The sequence below is a fragment of the Taeniopygia guttata genome, chromosome 8 (assembly GCF_048771995.1).
Source record: "Taeniopygia guttata chromosome 8, bTaeGut7.mat, whole genome shotgun sequence".
NCBI classification, from domain to species: domain Eukaryota; kingdom Metazoa; phylum Chordata; class Aves; order Passeriformes; family Estrildidae; genus Taeniopygia; species Taeniopygia guttata.
In genome coordinates, this window is record NC_133033.1 from 21,669,625 (window position 1) to 21,693,568 (window position 23,944).

Sequence of the window (23,944 nt, forward strand, 5' to 3'; positions counted from 1 at the left end):
TAAAACCTTAATGCACCCTCCTTTATATACTTCAAATCATTCTGGGACTTTAGCCCATCAATTTTTTCCTTACATGAATTTTTACAAAAGGTTCTCCACACATTTTTAGGCAGAAGGATCAGTGTAACACTTCATTTTTAAAGAAATGAATATGCAATTCTGCATCATTTAGTGATTAAGACGAAAAATTATTTTAACAGTCAATCATAAAGAGCAACAAAAGGAACACAAAGGACATCTCAGTTCAATAAGTACTGCTTATCTTTGCAGAGAGAAATTTTGTCTAGAAGCATTGAAAATGCAGAGTCAAAGCATTCTTCTTCAATGTCAGAACTCAGCATCATGAGGCAAAAAGTTTTTGCAGGATAGAGAGTGATTTAAAAGTTTTCCTCCTAGTTGTAAAGAATTAAAATGTACTGTTGAAACCTCTTCAATGAACCAACACCACTGGCCAGGCTGTAGTATCTGCACAGCGGCAACACTGCCCAGGGCATGCACTGCTCTGCAGCCTTTACCAGGGCAACTGGTGGTGGAGGAACAAACAAAAAGCCAAATTGTTTCAGCCAGGCAGAACCACCCCCAGAGTGTCCCAACTATGGCTTTACTGCAGGTGAGAAGCAGATAGAAACTCTCAAAGTGAAACAAGATGGAGAAGAAACTTTGACAGGTACAACCTGCCCTAACTTGAAGGCAAGAAGCATTTAAATGTTAATGTCTATATATGCTAATTTAATTAGTAAAATGAGGTATTGTATGTCATACTACTTCGAATAAAACAAGACTCACTGCATACACCAAAATATTATTTGGCATATTGTATACTTATGAAGTTTGCCATCTCTGTCCCCCTTCCTATAATGACTTCAGGGAGGAAGTACTGTACAGAACCTGGCAAAAACAGGGTAAAAGTTATTTAACAGAACTCCCTTTTGTACCACAAATGAAGGCTTCTATTACACCTATGTCAAGAATACAGTCTAGTAAAAAATGAAAACTTTAAAAAAGTAAAAAAAGAAGAAGAACTGGATACTTACAAAAGAGAATATTTACTTGTTCTTTATGAGAATAGAAAATTGCCTCCTTTAGGAAAAAAGCAGTGGAAGAGGAAAATATCACTCTCTTTTGTTCTACTTCCCTATATGCTTTACTACAAAAAAAACAAAAATGCATTTATTTAACTGGTCACATTATATTTAGGTCACCTGAAAGAAATAATGCCTCTGGAAAGGTGCAGTTCAAGGTAGCTACAAAGTCTTTTACAAAAACATTTAAGTAAACAAATGAAAATCCTGTTTCATCCTCTCATATTCCTATCGCCTGGCTTTTCAAAAAATACAGGTAGCTGTGTTTAAAGGAGTGAGAACATGAGGCACATTGATTAAGTGAGTCTGAACTTAAACTAGGACATCAAGAAATAATAGCTGCAGGTATTCCCTTACTCCTGTGCTGCCAAAAAAAGAAGCAACTCTGCTATTTCTTCCTCTGATTACAGTGGTGCATTTGAGTTTCTAATGGTTAAAGAGGGCACTACAGGATTTTCTTTTTCAATTACTGTTCTGTGTAAAGCAAAACTTTTAACTTGCAGAATCTGCATATGAAGTATTGGAATTTCTCTCCATTTTTGACTCCCAGAACTGACTGTCACAATAGTGAGAGCACAGTGAAGACTCTCAGGGCATTGCTCTCCCTTCTAAACTCCTCATAAGATGCATAACAGAAAGACTTGGGAGAGCCAGGAGGCCTCTCACTCTACAGCATCACTGAAATAAATGCAGCAGCAACTGTCTGTCCCTTTCAAAGATCTTCTCTAATGTTAGCAGGTATCTTCTGTTCCCTATTTTACAAAGAAGAAACTGAAAGCCTAAACCTCTTTTTTCATTGAATCTCTAAAGTGAACACCTCTGAAAATTAAATGCCTGAATTAATATATCCTGTTGGCTATCCATGGATTTTATTACCTGATGGCAGTTCAGGGCTATTTCACTTCTGTTCTGCTCCCTGACAGCCTGCAGAGCTTTTGCACACAGTAGGCCAAACTTTCTGAGAGGCAACCAATAGCAGTCATGCTAAAAGGAACTTTGGGGCAAATTCTTTAAATCTTAATACATCTGCATGCTTCTGCTTTAACACCTTCACAGTAAATTACAGTATTTTTGCCCATACAACCATTATTTCATTTAAAAGGAGGATGAATAGAAATATCTTCTTTAAATTGTATGCCAAAGTAAGTTTATTGCTTAAAAGAAATAAGCAGAGCTTCCCAACTTCTGTGAATTAAAGGGACTTTCAAAGATTTCCTACAGTAAATGTGAAGCACCCTAAAATATATATTCTTAACATATTTCAATAATGGTATGGAATCTAATTAAAAGCTTTTATATTTGAAGTTGAATGACAATTCATTTTTCTGTACTTTCTTCTAGTCAGGTTTCTTATAAGAAGCCTGCTGCTAAATCAGAAACAAATCTTTACCTTTAAAGTAGAAAAAATTTTTAAATTATGGAGAAGCGATGAACCAGGTCCAATCACAAGCACACACACAAAGGAAAGTATGCTAAAAGTAATTAAAAATCCTAGTGGACAAAAAAAGATTATTGTATTAAAAGGTGAGGTATAATCAGTAATTGCAGTTCCTTTGAACCCTGCAACTTTAACAGAGTAGGGTTTAGATAATACCCTATTAAGAAGAATCTTCATTCTTTTGGAAAAAGGCACACGATGATCCTTACAATAGCACATAAAGTAAACAGGAAATCTAGATAACCTGGAAACTGCTAGTTATCAAGAATTCCACTTGGAAACTATGTACTATAAGACTGAAATGCCAAATGTTGCCACCAATACCTAGTTCTGTTAGAACTGTAACATTTCATATCAGCACCTTTAGATTAAACTGAGGTAATATCAGTAATCTTACTCTACATTAGTCTAGTATTTACTATAGTCATTAATCTCTCTGAAATATGCTTTAAACAACTTACATGTACCAGTGCATACAGCACTGGTAATATATAATCTGACAATTCAATGAATTCAAACTGTTCACTGATGGATCATCTTTCTTTCTAAAAGAAGCACCCTAAACACGGAAATGTCCATCTTTTTTATGAAAAACCACATCAAAAACTGAATACAAAGATCACGCTCAATATAAGAATATTTTCTGGGACATAACATTGAAGATATTCAAGTTTGGTATTAAAGAGACTTGTATATTGTTTCCTTTTCATTTAGAAAAAAAATCTAACCCTATATGCTGCACATAATAGATCTAGACACAAGATTTTGAAAGATCAAAAATAAATGAAAAATCAATACAATTTTATTCACAATTTTGCTTTGCTGTGTATGGTAACTTTTTTGTGGCAAAGAAAATGCCATTTCCACAATAAACTTCATACAGAGCTCATGAGTTATTACAGCTCTGAGCTAGGGAAAAAACTTGATTAAACTCCTTATAGGTACCCTGAAAGTACACCTTCTTCTAGTGTTGTCTCTGACTTTTCTCTGTTACAACAGGCATTTGCAGTGACATCTGAGCTATTTATTTTCAGTAAGAAGCCAAGCACTTGTGTCAAGTAGCACCACATTCCACAGGTTGTCTCATTTAAAAGCTGTAAGTCTAGCTAGATATTGGCATGCATGATTCAAGGGGACAGAACTCAGTACTTAGCAGGGGAGGGAAAAGCTTTTAGAAGATAACAGAAATCCAATTATAAACTGTGAAAATATAGAAACTCATTGAGGAAAATGGGAGTAACCTATGCTTAAGGTTAGATACATGTGCTCAAATATCTCACTTAATCAGTCAAAAATAAAATAGCAACTGCCAGGAAACATTTTAACCTGACAAGGTATTGTAAAGAGCGTGGTCCTCCTTTGGGATATAGTCTATTGCTTTAATAGTACAAGCTACAGTCAGTGGAAAAAGTTATGGGATACAATGTTGGGGTGTCTTTGAATTTACTGAATTCCTTCCAAAATGCCTTATGGTGGACTATTTAGTATTCATCACCATGCTTCTGTGGAGCAACGGCTGTTAATCTTCTAAAATATACAGAAAAGGAAAAAACATCAGCTCTACAAACAAGCTGATTTTGTCCTGTCTTGTCATTTTTAGCTGAAAGCCCAACAGCTCACCTGTGGGGGGGGGGAATTATATAGCTAAAGCAGGAATTTACTGTCCAACGTATCTAAGAATCAGTTGAAACAAATTCACTTTTCTTCTCTTTTCAAGGTCAGCAAGAAGATGACAAACAGTCTGTATTACACAGTTGTAACATATAGTCAGCATGCCAGACGATGAACCCATAATTCAACAAGCCCAGACTTAAGGTCCAGCACAAACACAGAGTTAAATGTGCTTCCCAGTACTTCTGAATATTGCATTCAGTCATGGCTGCTCCCTAGGAAAACAACCAATCCCCCAGCCACACAGACAGAAACCTCCTCCTTTTCCTGCGCCTCCAACCTCCCCCTCCAGGGTAACCCAAAAACCCAAAGAAATCAGAAGTATGGCAGGCAAGGGCAAGGCTGAATTTTTGTCTGCACAATGTGGAGTTACTGAAATGTACTTAACAGCTCAGTGAGATAAATAGCACTGCTCTGGTTTTACACTGGTACAGAAGAGATGAGGGTCTAAGTCCCCTTTTGTTTAACTGATTTTAACAAGAGGAATTGGGAGGGGGAGAGAAGGGTTTTCCCAACTACTTTCTCTGAAAAGGTATCATTGAAGGGAAAATGCAATCTTCAAAAAGGAAGAAAATGGAAAGATTTTCCTCAAGTTTCCTTTCATTTCTTATCATCCTAAAATACATATATACAGTTTGTTCCAGGAAATGTCTGAAATGCCTTCTGGTAGCTTTTACATAAACATGAAAATCTCCTTTTGAGTTCAAAGAATTTCAAATAATGACAGGGGAAGAGATCTTGGACTGTAACACAGATGTAAACAAAGGTCACAAATCACTCTCAATAATTACAATGCATTATCATTACTTTTTGACTTTTAGTCTGCTATCACATAACCGAATTAGACATGAGCAAAGCTCTGCTGTGCCTCCACAGCAATCTTTTCCTGTACACTAAAACCAACAGACCTCAGCTACATTTCTCAGTCAGGAGCTAATGTTTCTGGGTACATGTTACTGTTGCTGTTTCATTTGTCAGTAAAGCCTTATTTACTTGCTTCCTGTTATTAATTATGGGAAACAGGATCTCTTCAAACTGTAGGAGAGGCTCTTTTAACTCCTGTCTAGACTTTTCAAGACAAAATATTGATGAGCCCTTTAATGTTTGTGCAGTGACACAATCTGAGCAAAAAAACCCCCATCGTTACCTCAAACAGCTTAAGGCTCCTTATCACACGTTCACAAAAAAAAAAAAAATCCTTTAAATCACTCGGGCTCACATTCTTATTGTTAGTCACTGAAGTAAGGTTTCCTTTCATAGTTGGATACTTTCTTCATCTGTCACACTGATTAATTAACAGCTCACAGTATGAGCCCTGAGCTTAAATAGCCTACTGAAACGAGGAGGAGAGATCAACTTTAATATTCCATAAAAATCTGAAGAGGAAAAACGCTTTCCTTAGTATGAAGGGATCTATCTTCTAATAATACAAAAATTAACTAATTTCTGTTCAGTTACATTACGTGAGGAGATGAAAGCACCCAGCTTGCAAAGGGAGATTGCAGGAAAGGATTATGACAAAAGTCAGAGAAGACTTAAGCATATTAAACTGTTGGCTGGAAACAACCAAGACTTGAACACCAGTGAAATTATTTTCATCATCATTAAGAAAAGCCAGTTTATCAACTCATAATGAGCAAATCTATAAAAAACCAGTACCATTGCCTGTAAAGATCTATGGGGAAAAGGCATGCAATTACATGAAATTGAGAGTTGCTAAAACCTTAAAGCTAAAGCTGGCTTTAGCCAAAGCATTTGTTGTTCTTTCACACACACCTCTTTCCCAAACTGTTACAGTCTGGCAATTATTTCGGGAGTTTGATTTTCAACAACTGCAACTTCGCCCCCTTTTTTAAGCCCCTCCAGTACTGCTGAGTGAGCAAAAAATTACGGATGCAAGAAAAGCTGACAAATGAGTGTAAGGCCCCTCCTCTCCAGTGCCTCGACAGTCAGAACGCCTGCCAAAACATGCCTGGAAGCTAGTGAGGGGACAAAGACACAAAGATTCCATTTTTCCAGGGAAAATAGATTTCATGTAAAAACTTGAAAAAACTATTCTTCAGGGAGAAGAATAGCACACAGGCACATGTGTAATCTCAAAAGCAGAGCAGGAATGAAAGTTTCAAGAAAAGGTGAAATTATATGTGCTTAGTGAGTAAGCTCAACAAATGCTATTTGACACACGGCTTTTTTTTGAACTGCAAAGTGCTACAGGGGGTAGGAGAGGGAAAGCTCCTGTAAAGCCAGAAAAACATTTTAAGTCATGGAGAACCTTCCATTTTACATGATCCAAACTGAGTTCATGGCTGTTGCTCTAAATCATCTCCCGATAACACTATAGTACACAACCAAAACAAAGTAAATCCAGCTTTTTAGTTCAAAACTGTTTGACTGTGTTTACTACTAAAAGATGCTTCCCCCACGGTGTCATTAATAAAGTTACAATGAGTTTAAAAGCCTGGCACCTAGGCACATCCAAGTTTTCCAGCTTTTCATAACAAATTTACTACTTTCATGACTGGCACTCCGCACTGAGCTGGAACAGGTCTGCCTCTGAGCAGGGAGGTGCAGCAGTGAGGTGAATGCAGGCAAGCAGAGCAGAAGAAAAATCAACAATAGATTTCTTCTTGAAACTAGTCAAAGTTGGGGGAAAGTCCATTTTGTGGTGGGGAATATTTGGACAGCTCAAAATTGTCACTAATTTAAAAATAAAAAGGACATTCACAACAGATTAGAATTATTAGAATCAGCAGATTAGAAACTATTGCTTTAAGTATGATGCTTTAGGACTCAGTGGCAAAAGAAGCTACTGTTAAAAATAACATAATCTCCTACCAGATGGCTAGTTTAGGAAGTAGAGGTGTAGAATGGAGTTTTAGTCATCAGAAAGGTTTTCAAAATGCTCCCAGTTCTGATAATTAGTGCTCATCAACATGTAGCAGTCTTACAAACTCTCCACTTGTAATATACTTTGTCTTATGGGAGGCTGCTTCTACAGAGGCACTCAAATTCAGCCAAAGTCTTTCAGTCTTGCAGCAGAACACTAATGCAGTATAAACAGAACATAGAAAATGTTATATAATAAACATTCTAAAAATGTGATTAATGCCCTGAATCGACAAGTTTGTGATTGAGGATAAACAACTGCTGAGAGCACTCCAAAAAACCCTCAAGGGCCCTCTGCCTTGCAGGAAGAACCATAGGCAGAGAGCTCAGCTCTGCTGGGTTTACCCTCATGTTCCCCTTCCTTCAGCCCATGAGGATGTGGCACATTTCTGACTCTGAACCCAGGTGCTGCCTCTCTTCTGTCTGCTCCTGAACACTGCTCTGCCAAAAGACTTAAGAAAGAAAGGGCTGGTAATCCTTTGACTAACTAATAAATCCCCTTCAGGATATCAACACTGTTACACAAGGATTGGGGATAGTCCAGAGCTATTTATTAAAAAAAAAAAAAAAAACCAAAAAAACCCAAAACCCAACCCTATTCTCCACATTATACCTGAGGTGAAGTAGCAGGATCATCAGAAAACTTGAACACTGCCCATTTAGCTACAAATCCACGTTTATTTTTCATGAAATTTCTTTACATTCCTTTGGCTGATCCCACTATCCTCTCACTTACTAAGTCTAGGTATATTGTAACACTTCACAGCCAGTCAGTATCTAAATTATTTTGGGGTTTTTTATGCATTTTACCATCCATCACTCAGCCCCTCCTAAATGCATACCTGTGTCCATTTGGTCTTCATTCTCACCAGACCAAACCATCATTTCATTTTGTTAGTACAGAGAGATCCTAGATGTTATCTTACTGCAGAGATGAAAAAAAGTCTGCAGCTCCCAGTCTTATACACCTACTGTCACATTGGCCTCACTTAAAATTCTCATAAACTGAATCCCAAACTCTTCCTCTACCCCACCCACCCTGAAAGTAGAACTGCTGTACTTGTACACATAAATCAAGAATAATATGACTGCCTGATTTCCAGGAATATTCCAAGATAAAAGGAAATTTAGTTCTGAGGTCAAATTCTAGAAATGTAAACAGAAGAGCTATATGGAAGAAAATAAAAGTCTTCAGTTAATGACTTAGGTAAGAGAAAGAGTAGAGAATGAAATAAGATGTATGAACAGTTACAAACATGCTTTATCATATACAGCTGGTAAACTCATTCTTCAGAGTATCAATACAAAGTAATCTTCGCAGAGAAAACTCAGGTTATATCAGATTATCAAAAGAGTGCAGCAGTGAAAAATATTATCACTTGTTTTCACGCATGTTCCGTCACTCATCTAACGCTATTCCTTCCTAAATACTTTTAAAGATTACTTGAAAAAAAAAGTTAGCATTATTTCAACCTATAGAAGCTGTTGAAAGTCAACATGAAATCTTGCATCTGTGCCTAATGTCTGTTGTTGCAACTGAACTCATTTTAATGGCCGCACGTCCAGGCAGTGTGTGGCACAGGGCTTGAAAAGGAAGGAGACTTATGTTTTACTTGGCACTGGTACAGCATAGGTCTTTAGCATGAAATTTATTAGTATTAATAGCAATTGTGTAATTAAAGCACTGTGCTTTAATGCCCTGAGGGTTGATGAGGCTTTTTTCATGTCCTATAAAATAGACAAATAAAAAATGTGAGATTTTTTAAAGCTATTCAAAGAATTCAAATGTGCATGTTCCTCCATTAATCATAACAGAGAAGGCATAGCTGAACAAGATGGATCTGAAATTCTCAAAATGTCTTCCATGAAACCACAAGATGGTTACTACTAGACACCAGGTTTTTTTAGAACATGCTATGTAATTACAGTATTTTGAAAGGCCGCAAGTTCTTCAAAAAGTAACCATTAGACCACTAAAAAGTATAGATTTGAAAAAAATATTTTTAGATCTAATATACTGTACTTACTTGGTACTAAACTTGTTTAAAGGAGTCCAATTTAATAAAGTGCCTTTGAGAAGCAACTCAAATATTTGTTACTTGAGCCCTGGCATTTTCTTTCCTGAATGCCAAGAATTTAGAAGGCCTTGAGAATCCCATCACCTAACCCACTGCACTTCAGCGATGGGGGGAAGCATTTATGTAGTTCCTCATCTGCTTTTGAATATCACAGGCTGAGATTGGAATAAAATTCAGAGCTACTGAAAAAACGCAGGAGTGGTGCAGGTTTCATTATGATTGATGCACGTCAGCAGTGAAGATCAGACTATTACCTAGACTTGAATTTCAGTAGTTAAGCAGGTTTAATTTTCTGTAAGAGAAAATTAATTCAGATTACACTATGGAAAAAAAACCAACACACATGGGTCTAGTATTTGATTTTTCAGAAACCTATCTTGCCAACACTTAGCTGTAGTACTGCAAAATAATACTGGAGCTCATTTTCTGCCAATTTTTTATTGTTTAATATGCCTGAATGATCCTACATGAACAGCAAGTCAGAACAGCATGGAAAAAATACCACTGATGTAACAATTTATGATGTTTAAACTATTGAAAATATAAGGCCTATTGACAGCATTGTGTCACATCTTAATATTCTGAGTAATCTAATTTCACTTAGAGCTGTCTTGAAGCAAAACTTATTTTATCTGAAAATCTGAAGAAAAAGTTAGTATAGATTGTACAAAACCACTAAGACCTTTACAGTGACACTAGCGATTTTTCCTTGGGGAATGTCAGGATCAATTATTGGCTGATCTATTGGACATATCCTGAAGTATCAAACAAAATTCTTTATTTCTTTACCTTCTAGACAAATCACCACAGAGCTACAGACCAGCAGTGAAGAGAGCTGAGGGCAATTTGACCAACATCATCTGTGTCAGTTCCCCAGAAGTCGATGAAACAAGTAATCAGGTCTCAAGGTACATCCCAGAGATTAGCTGCTGTGCCATTCAATTAGTAAATTATTAAAACAAGATGTTTTCTTCGATTAAATTAAGATACTGGCAGCAGGGAGGGCTATTATATTCCATCGAAGAGTCTGCCTTCCTAAATTTTATTGTTTATTAACACATCATTAACAATGTGCCACCTCAGCCAAATGACCAGTGGTCTCAGGTACAAAGTAAAGATCATTACAGAACATCACCACCTGCCTCATTTGAGCAAATCAAGTAAGTACATCTGAATCACCAACTGCACAAAAATATTCAAATGCTAGTTTTTCATCCTCAGCTTTGTGCCTTTTTTTGCAAGCTCATAAACCTTCTTCTGAGGAATCAACAAAACCTTGTAGAGATAAACAGAGAAGTTCATGAAACGAAATAATTTTTCTTTTCAAATGAAAAGGACCCCAGGTAAATGATGCCTTTTAATACAGCACATGAAAATTTCAATTATGGAAATCATTATTCAAGGCATTATGTGCCATTTTATATTCCCAGCAGGATGTTTTTCATCTCATCAAGAGTTTCCAAGGCTGTTTAGTGCTCCTGTATATGCAAAACACATTTAAGGGCCCCCAAGAAGATGTGTTAATTAAAAAGCCTAGTCAAGTGGTCAGACAGATTGGAACTTGAGGATTATAGGTAAGAGGGATGAAATGAAGGCTTGGAAATTATAATTTCTCTTTCTGTGGTAGCAGCCAAAGCAGCTGTTATAAACTGGGCAAATTAAAGATGTGGCTGACTGAGCCAGCAGTCTGGAACAAGACATTGTAAAAACATAGCAGCAAGTCATCTGCACCCCACTTTTAAAAAGCCAAAAGTGCTGACCATTTCTTTTTTACTCTCTTCCTGTTATTCTGATCTGTCACAAATATCCTCCAGCTGGTACCCTTCCAGCCCTTGTTCACCAGTTGTAGTTTCCCACCCCCATCTTAGGGAGTTAGTAGTAATTCCCAGGACTGTGGACAAGTGCTCCATAGTGGGAGTATTCAGCAAACAGAAAAGGACATGTTTAAAAGAAGAGCAGGTGAAATAACAGTGTTTAAGTTCTATTCTTTTTTTTAATATGAGAGCTGTTAATGTAAAAACAGTCTTCTTATACTGAGCAATATTTATCATTCCTTGAGAGCTGTTTCATCTGCCCAGTACAGTCAGCATCTAGCTAGAGAAAGGTCTCCATTTATAAAAGCTAGATTGCCACCACGCTTTCCAGATACATTTATTAAGTGTCTTGTAATTGACTATTTTTGGGGGGGAGGGGGCGGGGGGAAACTAACAATCCAACCCCTTTTCTTTCTACATTTTCTAGTCTGTTTTCACAAATAGTCTTAAAGGGGCTAAAACTAGTTTTTGCCATGAGCTAATGTGGCTGTACATATTTTTTCCATATCAGAAAGTGATGAAGGATCTTTAAATAAGTTACTTAAAGACCCCAAAAACCATCCCAGAACAACCCTTTGTCTTTTCTCAACAGCAGATACAGACTTCCTTTTAGAAGCAGAATAAACATTAGTCACTTTGTTTAGACAGCTTTTTAGGTCAGTGTTGCCAAGCTAAAATTTGTCTCAACTTATATTAACATAAACCTGTGGTCTATTTTTGATCTCATTTTATACATCATGAACGAATACCTCCCAATCTATTTCCTCTATGTTTATTGGTATTCAAGACAAACTCATCATTTCATATCTGTGGTAGATGAATTTTTAAGTGTTGCCATTTCAATACTACACTAACGATGCTGTTAATAATATTGCTGCATTGAAACATTGCATCTGATTTGAGGCACACTCAAGCCCTTTGCAAACAATTATTCATTAAATACATTTGAAAACTGTTTATGAGATTCATACCATAAATCTTTTTAACAGACAAAATTGATACAGGCAAGCTGAGTACTCCATTTTTTATCAGAAATTCATTTTAGGTGGCATGGGGCCTTTGTCTGATGCTTTTACCTGAAATCAATTGCCATTTTGCATTTTCATACAAGTCTAAGAGCATGAGAGAACAGAAAAAGAATTCTAAAGGTTAAACCCCATATTCAGTACAGTCTCTCCCCCAGCCCTCTGTTATAGTGGGTATTTGAGGAGGTTCTTTACATCTCCTCCCACACAGTTTCTCTGCTTCATAAGCAGAAAGCAGCTGCTGGTTCTTTCAAGTCTAGCGGTTAGTTGACATTTACCAATAGTTTATGGTTTTCATTCTACCTTAGCAAGGAAAAGAGCTAGAATATCAGTTTTAAAGAGTGAATACTAAATCTTTATTTTTCTAATCCCCCCCCCCCCCCCAAATCTGGAGGGGTCTGCAGCCAAGATTTTTGGTGGGACTTAAGGAAGGGACAAAAACAATGCTGTGAATCAGCACAGAATAGGACCAATGGGTTTACTGTTAAAATTCTTTCCCCTGGAAAACACCTCAATGCAACTCTTGACCAGTAGCACTGATTTAATTATTTCCCTTTCTATCCCACTTTTCTAAAAAAACTGCTGTGTAAATTGTTGGTTACATATATGACTTGACACACTTAGCAGCACTATTTAGGAACTGCCATAAAAAGAAAGAAAAATCTTGCATTTATACCTATTATATGATGCTTTGATGGTAGAGATGGGAGGAATGAGAAAGGTCTAGGATACATCACAGAAAACACTATTTTCCAGAGCAGGAAGAAAAAAGCCAGCTGAAACATACAAAGAAAGATGCTATGTCCTGCAAATACTGCCTAACACACTCATGTGAAAGGTTACCCCCTACAGTTTAACTCCCCCATCCAGGCACAAGCAGACAGGCTGTGACAAAGTCCTGACACCTGACTTCGCTCCCAGATAAATGCACTGATATGGCTCGCTTTAAGGTTTGTCTTTCCGAAATTTGTCTTGAAAATAAGGAAAATTATGATTTGTTAAATAAGTGAAATTATTCTATCAAAATAAAGATGAAAAATATAATTGTCCTGGCCACTATTTCAACAGTGGAATTCTCTTGCTAAAATTATTTTCAAATTTCCAGCTATTTTGAACTTGTAATAAACAAAATGTAGTCAGAGATGGCTCTCTTTTAGGGTGAGTTTATACAAAAGGGAATCAGGAAAACAGAGGTGATCTGATAAGCAAAATTCCCCCCATATCAGAAGGTAAAAAATGCCATACCTGTAGGTGGTAACAGCCTGCTAAAACCCCCAGTAAGCCTAAACTCAGAAGTCAGTTAGCTGCTAATACAGTGTTTATTTTATGGACTTTTTCAGAGCAGAAATCCAGAGTACAAAAACCTTTTATCTGATAATATTTACTAACAAAGAATTTTAAAGAGGTAACATTAAGAGGATTGTGGTGGATGCAAAAACGAACTTGGAACATACAATTACTGGATAGCTGCAAACTTTACCTAATGTGTTTAAAGCCACAAAAGTAAACCATCCCAGACACCTCAGCATATAGACAGTGCAAGAAAATGCCATACTCTTTTTCCAGGTTTAGGTCAGGACATTTGAAGACATCTGTGACTGAACTGGGTTTCTTCTTCCTAAATCAAGGCTTCCATGACTGAACATCCTGGAGGTAGTTACAAAAGTCATACTGGCTCACAACATCTGCACGCATGTTAAACAGGCAGCACTAAAAACTATAAAAACATTTCAAAGCAAAATGAAAAAGTACTTGAAATGAAGAATTTCACATCGATAACAGGAAGAAAACATGGAGACATCCTTTTCTACAGGTCAGCAAGCTAAAAGCGGCAAGAGAAAAAGCAGTTTGCAACAATCCAAACACAATAGGTCTTGAGCATTACTTTTATCATGTATTGCACCTATGGGGCACTAGATTTTTCTAAACAGCAACCAAAGCATACTTTCAAGTCCATCCAACAAACATCTGAATGACACAGCAGACTGAAATATTTCAGAGATCAAACATACACCAATGGCTACCTCTTGTTCCCTTGAATTAAGAGTGAAGAGCAGCTTATCTGGAAAGCGGAATCCAATTAAAAAATTTCTTTTCTAAAGAATAAAGGAGAAAAGCACCAATTTTTAGGCAAGGTGGAAACTCAGCTGCAGACAGACCGCAGTGTCTGTTTCTTTTTGCAAAATAACAATTCTGAAGCACATTAAAAATCACATTTAAGTGGTAAACATTAAAACGTGAAGTCATTAAAATTAAGATCATGGGAGCATGATCCAAGGACCACCTTTCTTCCCTCACTGATAGAAACTTTAAGGAAAATCAGATATACCTGTATTAAAGTACATAAAAATGATCTGTAATATCTTAGCACACCTGCTTTTAGACAGACATTTGACTGATTTCAATTGGCATTTGTACTTCAAAAGAGGTGATGCAATAGACACAGCAGCTAAGATTTTTTTCATGTTTTTGCATGAATGGAAAAAAATCCAGACAAATCAGACTGATTATTTTATATTCTTTCGTAGAGAGTCACTGTGGCTTTATGAAGAGGATTTTTTTCCCCTCAAACTTTTTTACTTCTGTTTGATTTTGAATTTTTTAAAGAAGCCCTCATGTTTTCAACATTAGCTCACTATGCATAAATAAAGTAAAATAAGTATACCTACAAGTGCACAGACAGCAAGGTGTTTCTTTGCAATACTCAGTAGAATAAACACAAGAATTCCATGGCTCCAGAGCTCTTCAGGCAAAGAATCCTCCTTACATACACATACAGTTGCTTCAATTTCATTACTAAGAGTAAACTATATCCTTATTATACTTTTTTCATTACTAGACAACATAAACAATGGATCTATGCATTACTGTTAAGACTGATCAGAAACTAATATTCCTTTCTCAGAGAGATAAAAAGAATTTTGAAATTTATTAGACTAAAGGGAAGTATGTCTAAGTTATTTCAATTTTCTTTTGGAAAAAGGAGCTTATCATAAAAAAAGAGGAGGAGAAAATGTAGGAGCACAATCACTTTCCAGATAGATAATATGATCTTCAAGACTTTAAGAGAAATTATCAGAAACCCAGGTTTCCAGGCCCTTCTCCAATGACAACAGAGTGCTGACATTCCGGAGGCACACCAAAACACCAGGCCATCAACCCTTCTAGGGCAGCAAGGGTTGGTTTTTTTTTTTTTCCCTCACACAAAAGGCCTTCCCAGAACTTCCATTAAAATATGTATTTCTTCAAAATATCCTGCTTTTCCCCCACAGAGGAACAAAAAATACTAAGTTTTCAACCAGATGTAGTTACAGGTTTGCACAGAACTGCAATTGAAGGGAAAATCTAACAGAATGAGGAAACAAAATTCTTCTGTAAAGTTCTAGTAATATCTTCAATCATATTACAAGCTTAATGCATTACATTATTTTTTTAATTAACACAGTTGGACTTTTAGATCAAACAGAGAAGAAAAAAAAGACTGCAATCCAACAAAAGCATATTGTAAAAACACTTCTGTTCAAAACAGGTCAAGTATTTTCTTGTGCTTGAAAACTAACAAATAGGTTTTTCCATGAGGTAGTCATTAGGTGTTTTGTCTTTATTTTTGTTACCTTTTTTTAATAGTAAGATATAATTTCTACCCCTCTATTTAATACACTCTAATCTGTATTCCTGAGAATAGCAATTTTCTTAAGACATTTCTTTTGCTATTAGTTGTGATGGGATTGCTTTTTCTCATGTTTGCATTTTTCAGACCATAAGACTCAGAAGATCCCTGGGGAAGAAAGACACTGGGCCAACCCATTCTGTTGATATGACACAAAGTACAGCCCAGTTTGGTATTCCTTCCACTCTGGAGGAGTTCCACATCAGGTAGTAGAAGCTAACTTATTTCTTTGCTGTTGAATGACTACCCATTTTTTCCCCAACCTTCTCCCCTTAGGCAAAATTAACATTTTAATATTCTGGAGAACCTTTAAATTGCTGCTGTCCAAGGGCCACAATAAGATGTGGCAATTCCACCCAGTCTGAAGGAAGAAGGGGGCTGGTTCTGCAGACCCCCACACTGTCCCTTTCTCACAGAGCCAAGGAAAGCCCATTAGAACTGACAGGGCATGCAGAAGGCAGGGAAGGGGCTAATTGAGTTTAAAAGCTGTGTAGCTGCACTCTCATTTAGGAAATACCTCCAGGCTTGTTCAAGAGTTTAGTAATAAACGTAGACCACAAAGCAGACTGAATGTTCAACTCTACATGCCCAGAAGGGAGAGAAGATCCTTTTCTTCACACTGCTAAGCTCATGTTAGCCCCTCCAATCTTTCTCCCACAAAGTAGGATTTCAGGAATCATCACCATTTTTCTTATCCTGAAGGCAGAACTGCATATTGTTAGCAGTTTCTATAATCTTGATTGCAAATTTCTATTACAATAAAACACCAGTATCATCACATGAAATCAAGAATCTGTCTTGCTAAATTTTGTTTAAAAAAGTTGTTTTTTGTTCTATTTTCCAAATTGGCCTAAGCCAATTTGGTAAATAGAAATGGCCACAGAGGTTTTCAGAACAGAGAAAAATTCACATTTGATCTTTTCTGTCACAACTGGCAACTATAGTTGGTACTTGAGAAGATTTCTGCCTTAACCAACTGATCACTAAGGCATTTAAATAATCTGTAGAGATGATTTAAAATGGGATAATCCACAACCAGAATAGCCACAGTATTTAATGGAGCTATTAATTGTGAAAGGAACCCGGGATCAGGCCCCAACCCAGTGACGAATACATTCAAGAAATTTGAACAGATGTACATTTGACCATAGTAGGACATATTCTGAAATAGAATCAAAAATATGGGAACAACCACAACTAAAGTTGTTCTCACATGCTTTGTTTTTACTGACTCCAAGCTTTATTAAGGTTTTAGTGTCCTATAAAAACAGCTCCATGAAACACCAGGAGAAACACCAAAGCTGAACATCCAGAAACTCTTACATAGATACAAACTGCAGTCATGACTAGAGCAAGAAGTTGCGTGATTTAAATGGAGGGTCTAGAGCCCATGTCCATCCAGGAGCAACTGAGGGAACTAGGGTTATGACGTCTAGAGGCTCAGGGGAGAACTCATCACTCCCTATAACTACCTCAGAGGAGGCTGCAGCAGAGGATGTCTGAGTGTCAAGTGCCCTTTTTTCCCAAGTAACGAGTGATAGAATAAGAGAAAATGGCCTCAAGTTGCACCAGGGGCCATTTAGATTTGATATTAGGAAAAAAATCCCCACCAAAAAGCCTGTCAAGCATTAGAAAAGGGTTCCCAGAGAAGTGATGAAGTCACCATCCCTGGAGGTAATGAAAAGACATGCACATATGGTGCTCTGGGACAAGATTTAAGTAGTGGACCTGGCAGTGTTAGGTTTGCTGTTGGACACAATGATCTCACTTGCCTTTTCCAGTGTGAATTATTAAATGTATGACAGGTTCAAATCACTGGCTGTGTTACCACGTACGCTGCTGTAGATAATGGCTAATTTCTTCCTTGCATGATACTTAAAGTGTCAAATATATTCTCAAATCCAAGAGGTTCTTGCAATCACCTGGACCATATGAATGCATTTAAAGATTGAAATCCATAATATAGTTTCCTTCCTAATGTTTACACACATTCCTACAGCCACAGTGAAATTATTTCTACAGATACAGCATTATCAGAGAGCCAAACTGTATCCTTGCTGTCCAACAATTACAGCACCGCTCCATAGAGCAAAACAGGAACATCTGGAATTCTGCTCTTGTGAGGGCAGCTGGGACTGCACTGCTACATCAGGAAATGAACTGTGGTCAGGTTATAAAATATACTTGGGGCTGATCACAGAAAACTAACAACTATCCTGGTATTGAAGAAATTACTTACGTACAAGGTATAAGGAAAAATTTGTTGAAGTGCATAGTATGTGTTCTTCTGACACAGAGAAATTGTGCAGATTCACTCTATATTTAAATCCCATTGACCGTGAATACTTCCCTTTCACTTCAGAAATTATTTCATAAGTAGGAAAACAGTGTGATGATAACTAAGACTGATTTTACCAAACCTGCCACTAAGGAGAGTTATTTCATTAACTCATATTCTATCTAACTAGAAACAAGTTTGGGTAAATGCTATTCATTACTTCTCTCAAGCTCTGCTTTGGTTTCATGTTATTCCTCAGAGTTTGTGGCAACAAGTGCAAGACAAATTATTAACTTCACTTCAGACAAAACTGAAAAGTACTGATTACAGTAGCCAGGATTAGTGGCCTACATAAAATCTTTCTTTATTAATATTATTGAGTGCAACAGTTTGAAGTGGCTTGGTTTTTGGTTAAGAGAAAAGCCAAGCAGGCCGGGCTAGAGCTCAACCCACTACATTGAGAAAGAAATAAACAAAGTTGGCCAATCATACCATTTTGTACTTTGAGTGTTCTAATCAAGATTCGTTCCAAGACCAAAACATTCCTAAGATTGCTTCTTTGCACATATTGACATCAATATTTTGGAAGAACTCGAGTTGTTCTGTGAACACACAGGTTTAGTAGAAAGCCATTTTGATGATCACAGACTTGAAAGACCCTGTTTCCATACACTTGAGACACACTAGATAAAGAAAAGGCCAAATAAATTACTTCTGCTAAGACAGAAAGTTTCTATGTTAATACTAAATTAATAAGAATAAATTAATTATTCTTCTTCAATTCCATTCACCTTCAGTATTAAGTAGATCCATGTCTACTCTATACTCTTTGAATATTAAGTATTAGTTGTTTTTAAGTGAGAAAAGAAAGGCATACCTAACTACTCACATTTACCAGACTTCAAATTTGAGACTTGCACTTTAAAGAGTAACAACTTTACTGAAACTCCATACCTATGCCTTTAGCAACTTTTAATATTTTGCTATAGTTCATGGAATATAAGTTGGCTTTAAGTTTTGTTAATACTGCATGAATATTTTGACAAGAGTTCATCCACTTAGCCAAAATTGGAAACAGCTAAGTATTTGCATGGTATAGTACCAGACCTACACACAGTGAACCAGTTTAAAGGGGAAAAAGTGAGATTTGCAAAGGCATTCAATCAGGATAAAGGAATAATGCAACTATTGTAACAGTCTCCTGCTAGAAATGGTGGAGCACTTTAAACAAGTCTTACTTACAGAGCATTTCTTCTCCTCCTTTGAAATATGCTCTGAAAAAAGGTTCACAATTAACATATTGTATACATTTTACAAGGTTTTCAAAGATCAGAAACTGTTTCTGGAAAGACTCAATCCAATTTGGCAAATAATTAGAGCAAACATTACACCAAGGTGCATTAAATGTTTGACATCTGTGAGGGTACAGAAACAAGTACTTACACACAGTTAAGTTCAGTAAGAAAAACTAAGTCAGATAGAATTTTAAATGGAGGCAAGAAAGAAAAAGGAAAAAAAGAGAGCAAGGGAAAGGATAAGAAGTTTAAACAGTAGAAAACATTACAACAGCCAAGTGGAAACAAATGAGATATTATAGCTAGGGTGCAGTCACAGGACTATGTGTAACTCGGTTACAGCTGAACACCAAGAGCTTCTGGTGAAACTAGTTCTGTGTGTGACTTTAGGAAAAGTATAAAGAAGCATATTCAAAAGACAACGAGCACAAAGAAAACACAGTCATGACTATTGACAATAGCGAATTCTGTACTGAATGTGTGAACAAGACATGAGTGAGGCAAAATACAATCAGCCCCCCTTTGCCTGGGATTTTTGTAGTGACACAAACCAAGCAATCTAAACAGAAAATGTCTGTGCTAGGAGAAGACGACATAAAACACCACCAAAACAAACTGCTTTCCTCATGGAAGAATGGTAACTTTGGACAACATTTGGCACCACAAGTTCAAAGGGTTATTTCATCTGCATTATAAGTACAGACCCAGAGATTTTACAGTATTCCTGCCTCCACACTATTGTTTTCTGTGTCATTAATGGCATTTAAATTATAGACCTGATGCAGCCATGTAGTCAAAACACCACATCACCCGATGAGACACTGTATTATAATGTCAGAGTGTCTGTGTTTTAGCTGTGCTTTCATATACTCTACTTCTCTTCAATCACCCTTTCTCTCTGCCAAAGAATAGATACAAGAGACAAGTCTAGCTTCACAAAAAATTCTTACTCAGGCAGCTGCAACACTTTATTCATCACATATCCAAGTCTCCTGTTTACAGTAATGAAATTTTTAGACTTACAAATAGTACAGAGGCAGATTTAAAAAAATCATGGAGAACTTAAAATGAAAATACAGGATATGGCTAGGGAGTCAGAAATAATATGCTTCAAAGCAAACTAATTTCTGAACTACATCAGGTGGGATTCCTCATTTCTTTTGGGTTATATTGAGTGTTAGGTATTTTTTGTATTTACTTTCAGTAACGTAGTTCATATTTACTGAAATATTGTTTCCCAGAAGCATAATCTTGTATGAATTGACCTTTACATACAGTTACTCACAATGACAAATATTGATTAAATAACAATAACTTATTCTTTGACAGCATCTTAAGAGAAAATATATTGACATTTCTAAACACTTGCATGAATAAATCTGAAACATTTCCTTTTCTAAATTGTACTACTAAAAAGCTAAACTGGTCATAGCAAGTTACTGAAGAGCTAGGTACCAAATTCAGAATTTTAGCCAGCATTTAAAACATTGTGCAATCTCAAATGCCTCAAGCTAGCTATTTCAAAGTCACAAAACTCCTGGTGGGAGTGTTGGGGGACATCTGCGCCTATAAGCTGGTCTGCTGCTTGTAGCCCTCAAATGGACAACTCCACTTAAGATGAAATATTTCAAGATCTCATGATTTCCTACTTCTTGCATATGCAACTCATCCTTTCAAGCACTCTGACTTTCAAAATATTCACATTAAGAAAAAAATGCACAATATTAAGTTACTAAGCTAATTTTCTTCTGTATTGGCTTATTTTTAATGCCATACACAAAACAGCATTTTTTTTTCTTATTAAAGGCATAGTCTCAGTCCAGAAAAGCTAAATATCAGGAATTCATGAAAACTGTCATGCATGTTCTATACTTGCCAAGAACATCTAGGGCACCTGAATATATTTAACAGTTCTAGTAAACTTTTACAATTGTTTCTGCTGAGCAGGGGAAGACAAATGAGCCAACAAGTTTCTTTCAAAATCTTAAAACTACTTTTTTCTAAATGAAAAAGCTTTTAATATCTTAGTGATGACTCTTCTTTATTTCTTTGTTTTTCCCCTTGATGTGGTGTGATTTATCTCCTCCTACAGTCCATTTTCAACATCATCCCAAGTTACAATGATTTGGCATTGGACAGAGGACTATGGAAGCATAACAAAACTCCACCCAGCTTTTCACTCATCCTTTCTCACAGTCAAACCACAGCAAAAGGCCACCACACTATAGGCATTGGAGAAAGTCATGCATACATAGAAAGATCCCAAATGTTTGGGGCTTTTTTTTAAGTGTCAGTAGTCAACAGGATATATTTATTATTCCTGACCTTTAGAACAGAAAACTCAGTATCATTCAGATACAGAAGTTCTTCTCAAACAGCTGACAAATATTTAAAAGTAAATCTACTTTAAAGTCTTTTGCTGTCTGAATTATCACCAGAAGGGCCCCTGACGCAGTTCAGTCAAAACTTATCAATCCACACTCAGCGTGACTGAGATCAGAGACAGGCTGGAAGTGAGGTTGGAAGGGACCTCAGTCCTAGCCCAGTGTGCTACTCAAACCTGAGAAAAACCTGACATTACCCTGTGCTGGGCAACTTGTCCAAATTTGAAGTATCAGCAAGATGGAAGATACCAGCCTCTCCTCACACATCAGTAATAATACAAGGCAAAATTTTATATATTTATGTGATAAAAAAAATGTACATAGAACCTTATATTAGCCAATGACTGAATTGGCAGGAATATATATTTTAGCTGTAACATTTAACTATTCTTCATGACATATATTCTCCTTTGTGAAAAGAAACAGCTATGGTATGTCAGATACTACCCATGGTAACTACTGCTAAATGCACTCAATTTAGACTAGACCATTAGATAATGGTGTACTAGGTGACTTGGTATGATCATTGAATGATATGGATGATCCTTTGCTGATACTTTTAGTTTTTGAATCATTTTAATCTGACCATATTTATCAATGCCCCACAAATATTTAATTTCTTACCAATTAATGTAATTCACTACAACTACCTCAAAGGCTCTTATAAGGAGTTGGTGGAGTCAGCCTGGACTAGATTCATTCCAAGTACTGATGGTTTGTTCTGTCAATAAAACCAGAAAATCTTCCTTGCACAGAAGTAATCATCCTTTCCTAAACTCAGTACAGAAATTTCCATTAAACTTCACTAAGAGGAAAGTCAAGTAACATCAGGCCCTTTTCAACACCTACCTTGAAGACATATTGTTTAGCCCAGACCTAGCCCTGGAACAACTCACTGTTTACAAGTGAATGTGACAATCCCCCCAAAATAATCTGTTAAAAGAGACTCAGTTTGAATTCTCAAAAATTTGAGATCTTCTGCACAGAGCTTGCCTCCTTTAGTTGATTCAGTAAACTTGATCTCTGACCTTTAAATAAGGGTTAAAATACCAGATATTCTCTTCAAACATGTTCTTGAAATGAAGGGGTATTGCCTGACAAACATTTCATTCATACTCAAAATTAGCTGGCTGTAACTTGTGTTTGAGGTATAGAATGAAAGAACTTATTTGAGAAAAAGTTGAATGCTTTTTACTCTACCCTGTGATCCAAACTAGGATATCAGGTCCATTTTTAAACTTACTGGTATGCCCTATTAATGAGGCAACAGGAAATTCACTGACAGAATAGCAAGGGGAGTGCATTTGAATACAAACCAAAGTGAGAATGATCAGTACTTTCTGCATTCCCTCTTACAAATCACATGTCCCATGTTAGACAACGTATTTCCAATATTTTCAGGGATATTAATGATTAAATACATTCCATTTTACATCTTGTTATATGTTTTCATAAATTTCTCCTTTAAAATTGAAGGAAAACACCATTTTATTATTCAATATAGGCTTTATCACAAATAAATGGGTGTACTACTTTTTCAATACATGCATTCTTCCATACTTGTATAATGTCAGTATATTTTCTAGCAGATATTGGTGGAGTGGTGATAGAAATAAGCCTTTACAAAAATCAGTACAAAAATATTTTGGTTTTCCTCTAAACTACATAAAAAGTATTTCCTCCGTGAACTCCAGAAATTCCAGCAAACAAACAGAAATATTTGACACTGTAAAATCCTTTTCCACTCTTGACCATCAGAGAAATCTATTACATTGTGTCTCAAAGACCCTCTTTTATTCAGACCTGTTAACACTCAGTCATGTTCTTGGTGACCAAAGTTTGAATTTCCTGATAAAATATTTCTGTGTATTCATGAGGTACAAGTATTTCAGCTATTTCCCTGGTTTCTCCAGATAAACTCTTTCAGCTACATCTTCCACTTATAACTTGCATACAGTGATAGACTGGCTGTCTGCAATACTTAATTTTTACAGACACAAATCCAGCTGATGTGTTTAATCATTTCCTTGCACTGTGAAGTAGCAATCACCTATATTCAGGGACATGTGATGGACCAAAGGGGACACAAGGAGGTAGAAACTATTCCTCCTGTCCACACTTTTCCCTGCTCACCATCACTCAAATGCATAGGGTTGTAGAGAAACTTACAGCAGGCCTACCATATATATGATTTTTAAATACTGTTATAAATTTAATGATATGAAAATCAATTTGAGTAAAATTTAAGCTACCACAGTAGAAAGAGTTTCCTTATCAGTTCAATAATTAATTACTTATTTATTCAGATTATTAGATATCCTCT

At 36.4% G+C, this 23,944-nt stretch overlaps 1 long non-coding RNA gene across 7 annotated transcripts in view; it reads left to right on the forward strand.

Moving 5' to 3' along the window:
- The window catches only part of LOC116808643 (uncharacterized), a 61,795-nt gene that overhangs the window by 20,270 nt on the left and 17,581 nt on the right, over positions 1-23,944 (forward strand). For 6 of the 7 annotated variants that reach the window (XR_012057069.1, XR_012057071.1, XR_012057068.1 and 3 more), the window contains exons 2-3: positions 9,952-10,063; positions 15,752-15,870. This is a non-coding gene — a long non-coding RNA (uncharacterized lncRNA). The remainder of the gene's footprint in view (positions 1-9,951; positions 10,064-15,751; positions 15,871-23,944) is intronic. The other variant, XR_012057074.1, reaches the window with a different exon arrangement.